The 11,224-nt window shown below is 46.1% G+C and overlaps 1 protein-coding gene across 1 annotated transcript in view; it reads left to right on the top strand.

The window, feature by feature from the left end:
• The first annotated feature begins 8,946 nt into the window (after window positions 1-8,946).
• The window catches only part of TCAIM (T cell activation inhibitor, mitochondrial), a 39,011-nt gene continuing 36,733 nt past the window's right edge, over window positions 8,947-11,224 (top strand). The window contains exon 1 of the mRNA XM_075587041.1: window positions 8,947-9,198. The gene's annotated coding sequence lies outside the window, so the exon portion shown is untranslated. The remainder of the gene's footprint in view (window positions 9,199-11,224) is intronic.

Genomic DNA, 11,224 nt, shown 5'->3' with positions numbered 1-11,224 from the left:
TTTAAATTTCTGAAGCCAGCTCGCTGGTAGTTCTCTCAGAGCATCTTTTGGTGATTTTGAATTTGCCGCTGCTGTCTTCGCGCTTAGAATCTCAGTGAATCTCGAATGGATTGGCTGCTGGCTTTCTTATAGTATTTCAGCTTAATTCATGAAATACTCCAGCCAATCCGAGCGTGGGAGAAATCCTTACCAGCCAATCGGAGTATTGCCAGTCTATCTAAGCCGGGCAAACACGCATTCGGATTCTGACAAGGGCGTGCGCCAACTTGGCACCTCTGCCCCTAGTCAGTCAGAAGCCACCCGCTGAGTTAGGCTCCTCAGTCTGGCTTGGGGCAAATGGTGATCCGGGACCGCCATTCATCCCAGGACGTGGGTACTTGAGCATAACTACGATGGTGCCCAAATTACTTTCACACCTTGGCAACCTCTGAGGCTTTCATGTCCGGGACCCGAGCAGACTTGGTGGCACCAAGCTTGGTAGCCACATGGTCTCTCGGAACCATGGACCTGGAAGTCCCCAGCTCATAATACCGTACACAATCATCTGTACTATTAAACACTTTGAAACAAAATATTTTTTCCCATATTTTTTCTAAGTCCCAAGGTAGAATTAAAAAAAAACTTAGGTTAATTCTCGGGGCTGTATCTCCTTTCCTTTCAAAACTGGGCTTAGGTTTCATAAAAACCCTCGCAACCTTATATATGGTTGGAGAACCCCAATACCAGGTTCTGGGTGCTCAGGGCATTAACTGGGCACGCCCCCCCCCCCTTATACTAGGGACCCCCTTTACCATTTCAGGAATACAATACATCCCTATGCCCCATTTACCTTTCTGGTCTGTGCCGAAGCAGGGAGTCCTAGCGGTGAGTCCCGTAAGCGTTTTCAAGGGGAGATTTTGCCGGAGCAATGTATCCGAGAATCCGACCTGATTCCCGGGTACATGTTTGGGGTATCCAGCAACTCTGGAACCCCGCTACCTAGACACATTCTGACAAAACTTTCTCCGTAAAACCCCCATTGAAACTCATAGCCTAGCAATCTCTGCTTGCTGGCACACCTGGAAAGGTAAAACACAGAAAATTATTTATTATTGCACAATCACATACATTGCAGATACAATAAACAGGTTCAAGAGCTGACACTCTAAAACACCAAATATGGATCAGAGGTAACCAGCTGTACATAATACCTTTTTATTGATGGCCTATTCACCGTCACCTTCAGTACTCTTTTCATAATGGCAAAATATTTATTTTCAGGTGAATTTAATATTTTATATATAACACTTTCTCATGTTAGGTTACTTATCATATTATAATATATAAATATCTATAAACAAAATATTCACTTATACACATTATTAATATATTTTTTAATATTTCATTAATATACACTATGTTAATGATTGTCTCGAGTCAAGATTTCCCTGAGCGATTGCAGAGAAGTTGAATTTTCCTCTGAGGGAGGTGTGTTGGCTGGCGTTATGCATTGGAGCCAATTGCAACAGCAGATCTAGGCTACGGAGCCCTGCGGGACCCGTTTGTGCTGCCGGACGCCAATACCGACTTTAATTCAGCTGATCGGGAGGTGTTTTATTGCCAGATGGGATCAGAGCGGAATTACCCAGCTGATCTGTTACGGAGGCTCACGGGACCCACTTGTGCTTCCAGACGCCACTACCATTTCCATTTCGGCTGATCAGGTACTCTGTGTTTGCACATTCTACTACAAACAGTTTCCATCGTCTAATTCAGACTGCTACTTCACATGGGGCTCCCCAGCTGACGGGCGCGCTCAAGGCATTGATCCCGAATCAGCATTTTGTGGGGTTGCAGTGTTAGGAGTTAAAGGATCTTCACCTTCCACGTTGGAAACTGTTTGAAATTATTGCAGGACATTGCAGGAGTTATTATACCAGCTTTACCAATCACACCCCTTAGGAGGTTAAATGGATTCACTCTCCTAATATCAATATCATCTATTGACATTATTAACCCTCAAGGTTCCCACAAACCTCTCCTCTTAAGGACTACAGCATCCACTGATATCCATTTTTATATTGTTTCATCTCTGTTTTATATGTCTACTAGCTGAGACACCCGGCGTTGCCCGGGAGTACAATTTCCCGCTCCCCCCCTCTCTCTCCTCCTGTCTGTTTCTCCGCTCCCCCCTCTATGTTTGTGTTCACCCCCCTGCGCAGCTCCGTCCCCCCCCCCTCTACAGTGTTCTACACACACACAGGGTCCCCCACACACACTGTCCCCGTCCCCCACTCACACACACACACTGTCCCCCCCCCCCCCCACACACACACTGTCGTCGTTCCCACCACACACACACTGTGCCCCCCCCCACACACACACACTGTGTCCCCCCACCACACACTGTGTCCCACACACACACACACACACTGTGTCCCCGCTCCCCCCACACACACACACTGTGTCCCCCCTCCCCCCACACACACACAAAGCCCCTCCCCTCTGCCAGGACTCTCAGCAACGCTCCTCTCTCCCGCGCTCCTCCGATTGTCGCGTGCCTAGCCCTTCTCTGCTCTCCCTCCTCCCCGGCCGGGGAGCGCTGCGCACGCGCCCCCTCTCTGCACCTGTGAGCGCGAGCCACCGGGAAACTTGCAGCAGGGAAGGTGCGGGGCCTGTCCGGTTGAGGGGGGAGAGTGACAGCCACCGGGAGAGGGGGGAGTGACGGCCACCGGGAGAGGGGGGGTGACGGCCACCGGGAGAGGGGGGGGGGACTGTTCTTACCTGGTAGTGGCAGTGATGTAGTGTGAGGTGTCGCCTTGGAGTGGTTGCTGCAGCGTCTGTTAGTGGAGTGACCGGAGGGAGGGGGGTTGGTGGGGGAGAGGTGAGGACGGCGCCGAGGAGCGGCGGGTGGGAGTGGAGTGACCGGAGGGTGGGGAAGAGGTGAGGACGGCGCCGAGGAGCGGCGGGTGGGAGTGACCGGAGGGAGGGGGGTTGGTGGTGGGGGAGAGGTGAGGCCTGCATGGTAGTGGAGTGACCGGAGGGTGGGGGGTTGGTGGTGGGGGAGAGCCGAGGAGCGGCAGAGGAGTGTGGGTTCGCCAAGTTGTTCTCCTTAGGTTCCAACTGCAAGTGAGATGGTCCTTGCAATGTGAGGGGTGGGGTGAGGGGGGGGGGAGAGGGGTGCGCCGTGGCCAATGACAGGGCGACACAGGGCCAATCACACAGGGGGGAGACATACACACACATACATTATTTGAGACTTATAGATATAGATTACAACGGTTATAGGCTGTCTGTTTTTTATTAAATACATACTTGTAAATTGTACATTTAGGAGTGTGCGCTCATCAACCCTTCTTTTTTTTTTTTTTTTAATAACGTGTTTCAGGAATTGGTTATTCCTTGGTGAGCAGCCTATACCTCCTGCATATATTACTCTCTTGATATACAACTATTTAGTCTCATCTCTCTCCATATATCAGTTGTTATAACCTATACCTGATGTATTCACTTCCATAATCTATTGTATAAATTGTGCACTGGTTATTTCTGTGTATGTATGTATGTACAGTATGTATGCACAGTATGTATGTATGTATATGTGTGTGTATAATCTGCGGATTTTCAGTGATGGTAAAAATAAAACGAATATGCCTTTTTGAGACTGATGCGCTGCTCGAAGGATCTTGCAATTTCGCAGCACATTCTAATTTTTGCAAATATTTCACCCATCTCTACTCTTCAGTGCAGAGTACTTCTCACTATTTATAATATTACCTAAAGTATGTGACTTTAATTCACTTGCAAGAGGTCTACAGATGTAACCAACGTTTTTGCAACTGTTAGGTCGTGCTTATAGTCCTTGCTGCGACAGCATGACGTCACCCATCGCCGTTGTAGCAGCGATTTTTGCTTATAGTGTTAGAGACGAGACCGGGGGCATGGCAGGGGCGTGGCTATGCGCGGTTCACTGTCATTGGCTGAACCGCTCATGTGGCCCCTGACGTCACGCTGCGGTTGCTAAAAAATCAATTTTCATTGACTTCCAGCGATAGCGACCAAGCCGTCGTTGCGTCGCTCCTACTATAGGCGCAAGCGACGGATTCAATACATTTGTTTTGACGCAATGTCACCGTCACCGGGACTATAAGCGTGGCCTTAGTTTTGATTCAGCTGCATGCAAGAAGAGTGTGGGCTACTGCTATATTTAACTTGTGGGAGCAATACCGTTAGCTACAGCTGTATGTCGGAGTCTGTAAGAGTCATTTGTAGCGACTGCTATGACGAATTTGTGTGTTGGTCTATTGCCTAGGAAAAGGAGTTGCTTAGTGGTAACAGCACTGCCTTAGGCTGCGGTCCCAGTACGTTCTACAGCGCACGGCTCAGCGTGCTCTGTGCGTACAAACACCGCCCCCCAATCAGACCGGGCCCAGTACCTACCTCGGAGCACATTTAGCAGCCGCACTCTGCGACAGATTTTTGCAAATACAAAAAAAATTGTACTTGCGACGGAGGAGTGACCACGCCCTCGCCATCGGTTCAGCCAGTTAGGGCGAACCAGCCGCGTGAGGTCAGGGTCTCGCCCTGCAAAAACCTCTGCCACACCCCCTACTATCGCAATCTCTGCCTCTCTCCAAAGATCGCGGCATTGCCAAATAGTTGAGCGAGCGGGAAAGTTTAAAAAAAATTATTTACCTGAGCGCCGGTGAGCGTGTGTATTCCTGTATATTCATTTGCATGTCTTAGACAGGTCTGCAACCCTGTCTTTCACCATTATCACACAGCACTTCCACTGCAGCAAGGGATTCTGGGAAATGACATGCAAATGAGCACATAGTGCCACCTTTTATCTCAAGCTCACATTACATGAGCAACCCTTAGCCAATGCATGCTGCTTTAGACACAGCTTTTAAGCAAGGGCTTGGGAGATGCAAAGCCAGTAAACCCACTCACAGACATGTTTCAACCTTGATGGGTATCATCAGTGTGAGGTTGGTTGCTAGTGTGTATGTGTGTGTGTATATATATATATATATATATATATATATATATATATATATATATATATATATATATATATATATATATATACAGTGTTCGACAAACCTATACATTTGCTCGCCCCGGGCGAGTGGATTTAACATTGTGGCGAGCTCCTATTGGCCCAAGCAGCACACGTTTGGTACTAGGTGGCGAGTAGATTTTTTTGTGATTTGTCGACCACTATATATATATATATATATATATATATATATATATATATATATATATATATATATATATATATATATATATATATATATATATATGACAAATCACCAAAAAATCTACTTGCCACACAAAAATATCTACTCGCCACCTAGTACCAAACGTGTGCTGCTTGGGCCAATATTTACTCGCCCGGGGCAAATGTATAGGTTTGTCGAACACTGTATATACAATCCTATACATTTACACGCCCGGGGCGGGTGGATTTAATCCCCGGGCGAGTAAATATTGGCCCAAGCAGAACACGTGTTGTTTTTTTAAATTCCCCTGCTCGCGCTAAAATTTTCCCTGCTCGCGCTGCCTGAAAAAAAAAAAAAAAAAACTCCCCTACCTGACAGCTGATTGGCGCGCGCTCCCAGGCATTGTGTGCGCGCGCGGCCAGGCTCTATATGAGCCCGCCTCCAACGAGCAGCCATTCTTTCTGGCCGGAGTTATGTTGCAGAGTAAGTACACTCCAATCCTCCGGCCCCTCTGCTCCTTCCCTGCGAGCCAAGGTGTTTCCCCGCTTCCACACCCCCCTCCCCCCGATACTCGCGCCGTGGGGCAAGTGATGGTAGTGGGGGTGTCCCTCCCCTTCTCTCCCCGGTCCCGCGCCGCTTCCCTCGATACTCGCGCCGCCGGGCCAATGATGGTAGTGGGGGTGTCCCCCCCCTTCTCTCCCCGGTCCCGCGCCGCTTCCGGCTTCCCCCGATACTCGCGCCGCGAGTGATGGTAGTGGGGGTGTTCCCCCCCCTACCTCCTTGGTCTCCGCTTCCCCACGGTCCCGTGGCTGCCCGAGCAGGCCAGGAGATGGGGGGGATGGGGGGTGGTGGTGCTCGGTCGCGCGGCCTTTCCTCTTACCCCTGTCGTGTGTGTGTGTGAATGTGTGTGTGTGTGTGTGAATGTGTGTGTGGGTGTGTGTGTGTGTATATGGGTGTGTGTGTGTGTATATGGGTGTGTGTGTGTGTATATGGGGGTGTGTGTATATGGGGGTGTGTGTGTGTATATGGGGGTGTGTGTGTGTATATGGGGGGGGGTGTATATGGGGGTGTGTGTGTGTATATGGGTGTGTGTGTGTGTATATGGGTGTGTGTGTGTGTATATGGGGGTGTGTGTGTGTATATGGAGGTGTGTGTGTGTATATGGGTGTGTGTGTGTGTGTGTGTGTGTGTGTGTGTGTGTGTGTGGGTCTGGGTGTGTGTGTGTGTGTGTGTATATGGGTCTGGGTGTGTGTGTGGGGGGGGGTGTACATGTGTGTGTCTGTGTCTGTGTGTATATGGGTCTGTCTGTGTGTATATATGGGTCTGTGTGTGTGTGTATATGGGTCTGTGTGTGTGTGTATATGGGTCTGTGTGTGTGTATATGGGTCTTTGTGTGTGTGTGTCTGGGTGTGTGTGTGTGTGTGTGTGTGTGTCTGGGTGTGTGTGTGTATATGTGTGTATATGTGTGTGTGTGTGTCTGTCTGTCTGTCTGTCTGTCTGTGTGTGTGTCTGTCTGTCTGTCTGTGTGTGTGTGTGTGTGTGTGTGTGTGTGTGTGTGTGTGTGTGTGTGTGTGTGTGTGTGTGTGTGTGTGTGTGTGTGTGTGTGTGTGTGTGTGTGTGGGTCTGGGTCTGTGTGTGTGTGTATATGGGTGTTTGTGTGTGTGTATATGGGTCTGTGTGTGTGTGTATATGGGTCTGTGTGTGTGTGTATATGGGTCTGTGTGTGTATATGGGTCTTTGTGTGTGTGTATATGGGTCTGTCTGTGTGTGTATATGGGTCTGTCTGTGTGTGTATATGGGTCTGTGTGTGTGTGTATATGGGTCTGTGTGTGTGTGTATATGGGTCTGTGTGTGTGTGTATGGGTGTGTGTGTGTGTGTAGGATACCAGAAGTGTCACATCACCCCAACACCCAATCACCCCCGTCACCCCACCCAATCACCCCGTCACCCCACCCAATCACCCCGTCACCCCACCCAATCACCCCGTCACCCCACCCAATCACCCCGTCACCCCACCCAATCACCCCATCACCCCATCACCCCGTCACCCCACCCAATCACCCCTAAGAAGTTGATCCACATAGTGACTTGCCCAAGGAGCTGAACAGACTATCACACTGTACTCCACACACCAAAAATGAGATGGTAACATTCTATGTACAGCTGCGTCAGAGAAGAAAAATATGAATCTAAAAGGTGGCTTGGGAGTTTAGTGGATAAAACGTGCTATTTTGTATTGCTCTAGTATAACAGTGGCTGATGAAAGGGGCTTAGAGACTGATATTTCTATTGTCACCAAACCAGCAGCTGACAAAATAATTTTCCAAAGAGTAGGAGAGCAATTTTGATGATACTAAACTATTCCACTCCACTGGTCAGGATCTGAGAAGGCACAAAAATGTAAGCAACTACCAGTGTAATTGACTTTGTTAAAGAACATGTAACTCTTCATAAAGTTGCAGTTCCAACTTTGTGGATCAACTTCTTAGGCTGAGTCCCCACTGGCGCTGAGCTCGCTGAGCGGGTGGTCAAACCCATCCCTTTAGTTTCGCACTTTGTGTCTTGTATACCACATTTTTGGCGCTGTCTTCCCATTTGAAGTGCTCCTTGTGTTCTGTGTGCAGTGTGCACTAGTATTGGTCTTTTCTGCTTTAGCTCAGCAATTGGCTTCATTATCTGGTATCACTTTCCTTTTGTTTCATTATAAAGTACCAGTCGTAAATTACTAGAAGGCTTTTGACAGGTTGCTACTGTCACATGAGTTTGTCCCTGTCACCTGGTCACAGTTGTACATCTGGATAACATCTGCAGTGGTCTTGACGCTTTACAAAGAGACAATACAGTACAGGGAATTATAATACAATACGTTCAACAAAGTCAGGCAATAGGAAAGGACTTGGCTGGGGGAAAGCAAGCTTTACATTGCTGCAAGCCTCACATTGGAGCTATAATCCACCAACTCTTCAGCCAAGGACTTTGCCCTGCAACAAAGGACTCTCTCTCTGCTGCACTAAGGATTCTGCTTCTGAAACCTTCTAGGTGGCACCAGCTTAACATGTTGAGCCTCCCAAGTTTTACTCCCTGTAACCTATTTGTTTTAAAGCTATTTTGCCTGGCTGATTATTAGCTCACATGCTCTGTCTGCCCACTGCATTTAATTTTATTTTGAGGTTTTGCTTTGTTGTGTGTACTCCTGGGAGCTCTGTTGCCCCTGGTTTGGGAAACGTATGTACCCGCTATGTTCTATGGTATCCCGGGTAGCTCCGTTATTATATAAGATATCAAGTGAAATCAATAAACCTCTGAGATAAAAAAAAAAGTTTAAAAAAAACCGAAATAGAATAACATAAGCCCAAAACAATTCAGCATTGAAATAAACTGATGAGCTGACATGTAGTTGAACTAAAAGTTATAGAAATGTGGTAGACAAAAATTTATAGAAACTAAAAAAGATATGTTAAACAAGATCTTAAACATATGAAGCCAGTGAAACATATTTAAAATTTGACAAACAACTTCAGAGAGAATGATACATTTGAACAATCAATTTATGGCAAGAAAGAATACATTTGCACGAGATTCTATAGAATGCTGTAGATAATGTGTTTATAGATGGCTGCAAAAGAGAGGCTATAGTAAGAGAGAGAGAAACCCCATCAGATCTACAATCTATCTACAACAGAATATGACACTTCAGATACCAACATGGAGAAAAGATCATTTTCATCCCAAAGGATTTCTTCTTATTTTAGGAAAGGCTTTACCAGCGGAACTTACTATAAAACCCATAGACCTGGACAGGTGGCAGCGAGATTAAGAAATTGAGAGAGATGGGGATATCGTGGTCAACAGACTCCACAATTACAGAACAAGTTACCAAGATCCTCTGATGCACAGACGTCGGGGACCACGTTATCAGGACTAAGTCATCAATTCGTCATTGCATGAACTGACGATATTCAATGCTCTGCAAGGATTTCATCCCCACTGGTAAATTGGATATGTTTAAAAATATGAAAGATTTGAATTTAGTAGGCAAAAAAAGATGGGTCCAAAAATGTGGTAACCGATAATAAATGGACACATAAGGAAATGCAGGTATTGTTAGATCTTCAAGCATTATTAGAGGAAAATGAGGCAGAAATTATATAGACCAGTGAGGGGGAGTTAGCTAAATTTCAAACTAAAAGTACATATACAATACACCCCCATTCCAAATAAGTTCAGCTACTGTATTTAAACTTTTATAGCTTTGCATACTGTGAACTTGTTAAATTGCCCAAGTTCCGTAATGTATCAAATCTTACCATCTTCGAGCAGCAGCCATTACATAAATTTAAGAGATTAGACGATATTATTTATTTAATTTTTTTAAACTTGTTTTATTGGTGTTTGAAGCAAATTAGGTGGAAGGGTGGTGGAGAGTACCGAATGGGAAAAGGAGGAGGGTGGAGAGTACTGAATGGGAAAGGAGGGGGTGGGGGTCAACATTTTTCCAATTGTATTGATTTACATTCCAACCATTGTAGTAAAAAATCACATATAGGTGATAAGACAAGTGGTTATAACAATATCAGTGGTATAGTGGCAAGAAGGTGCGTTGGGCTAGGCTAGAATTTGGGGCGTTACAATAAAGACATGATTGGTTGAGGGCCATGTGGCCGAGAGTATGGCGGCTATTATAAATTAGCCAGGGTTGCCAGACGTTGTGGAATTTCATCCAGGAATCGTGTAGTATGCCAGTTCATTTCTCCAGTTTGAGGGTGTACCAGACCCTTTTTGTTATATGTTGGAGAGAGGGGAGGTCGGAATTCAGCCAAAATGTAGTCATAGAGCAACTTGTTGCCGTCCTGATGTGAATGATAGTTTATTGGAGTCAATATTTTACAATTGCCAATTCAGGAGGCCCGAACAGGCCTCCAAGGGGAAAGGGTAGCCCAAGATTCTCTGTGGAAAATTGTTGGCCTTTCCCCACAGAGCGCCCACCCTGTGGCAGGACCACCAAATATTTTTAGAAGGGATTCATTAAATCTCTAGGAGCGGAAAGAGATTTCGACCAAATTTTTTATTAATCTCTCTACTGGGGCATGGTCAAACCAGATAATTGCTTCGTTTTGGCCAAGTGCCCATGGGAGACTAACAGGGCAGATATGATGATGTCGGTTCTTGTGTATTACCCATGAGAGGCAGAATAGCAAGTAAAGTCCCTGACTTTAGGGAGATATTGTAGTCACCTCTCAGGATAACACGGTCCTTCAAGTCGCTCTAGTTTCTTGAAGAATTTGTGAAAAAAAGTTCAACTTGTTATCATTAGGTGCATAAATGTTAGCTATCATTCTTTTGGAGTCATAAAGAGAGATTGTTACGATCAGGTACCTGCCATCTCTGTCTGAAGAAACTCTGTCTAGGATAAATGGAATTATTTTATGGAGAAGTATAGCTACACCCCTTCTCTTTACTGGTGCTGAGGCAAGGAACGTTAGTGGGTATTTTTTTTATTATCTTTTTATCATTTATTCTTTGTGCGGCAGAATGCTTGGTGCGTTTTCCACAAGAGTTATGTCACCTGCAGGATTTTTTTATAGGCTGTAAGTGCAATGTGACTTTTCTGGGGGCTGTTAAGCCATTTTGGTAATATGAGAAATGACCTTAATAGACATAAACAAGGTGTAGGAGATACGTGCAGAGGTTTGTTAGAACATGAGACGTTTTTAAGAGAAAAACAAATAGTCTTTTATTGGCTGCAACTTTCATAACATAAACCGCTTATGATAAGCAAAAATAGGGTTAAAGGAAAACATAACAGACCTAGTTCCGATAGGGAGCGCTGACTAAACAGCAAACACCCTGTCTCTGGGTTGGGGGGCTAAGCCACATACTAACAACAGAAGACAAAAACCGTGTGGAGGTCAGTTACCTTCGGGCCAGGCTTACTCTTCCCCATATATCCTAGCCAGAGAGGAGTAAGTCCAGGCTGCAGGATGATCTCTCCACTGCGATCCAGGTCCAGCAAGCT

This window comes from Ascaphus truei, chromosome 2 (assembly GCF_040206685.1).
Source record: "Ascaphus truei isolate aAscTru1 chromosome 2, aAscTru1.hap1, whole genome shotgun sequence".
Lineage (NCBI taxonomy): Eukaryota > Metazoa > Chordata > Amphibia > Anura > Ascaphidae > Ascaphus > Ascaphus truei.
The sequence above is the reverse complement of the archived record's forward strand: the minus strand, read 5'-3'. Positions and strand labels throughout refer to the sequence as shown.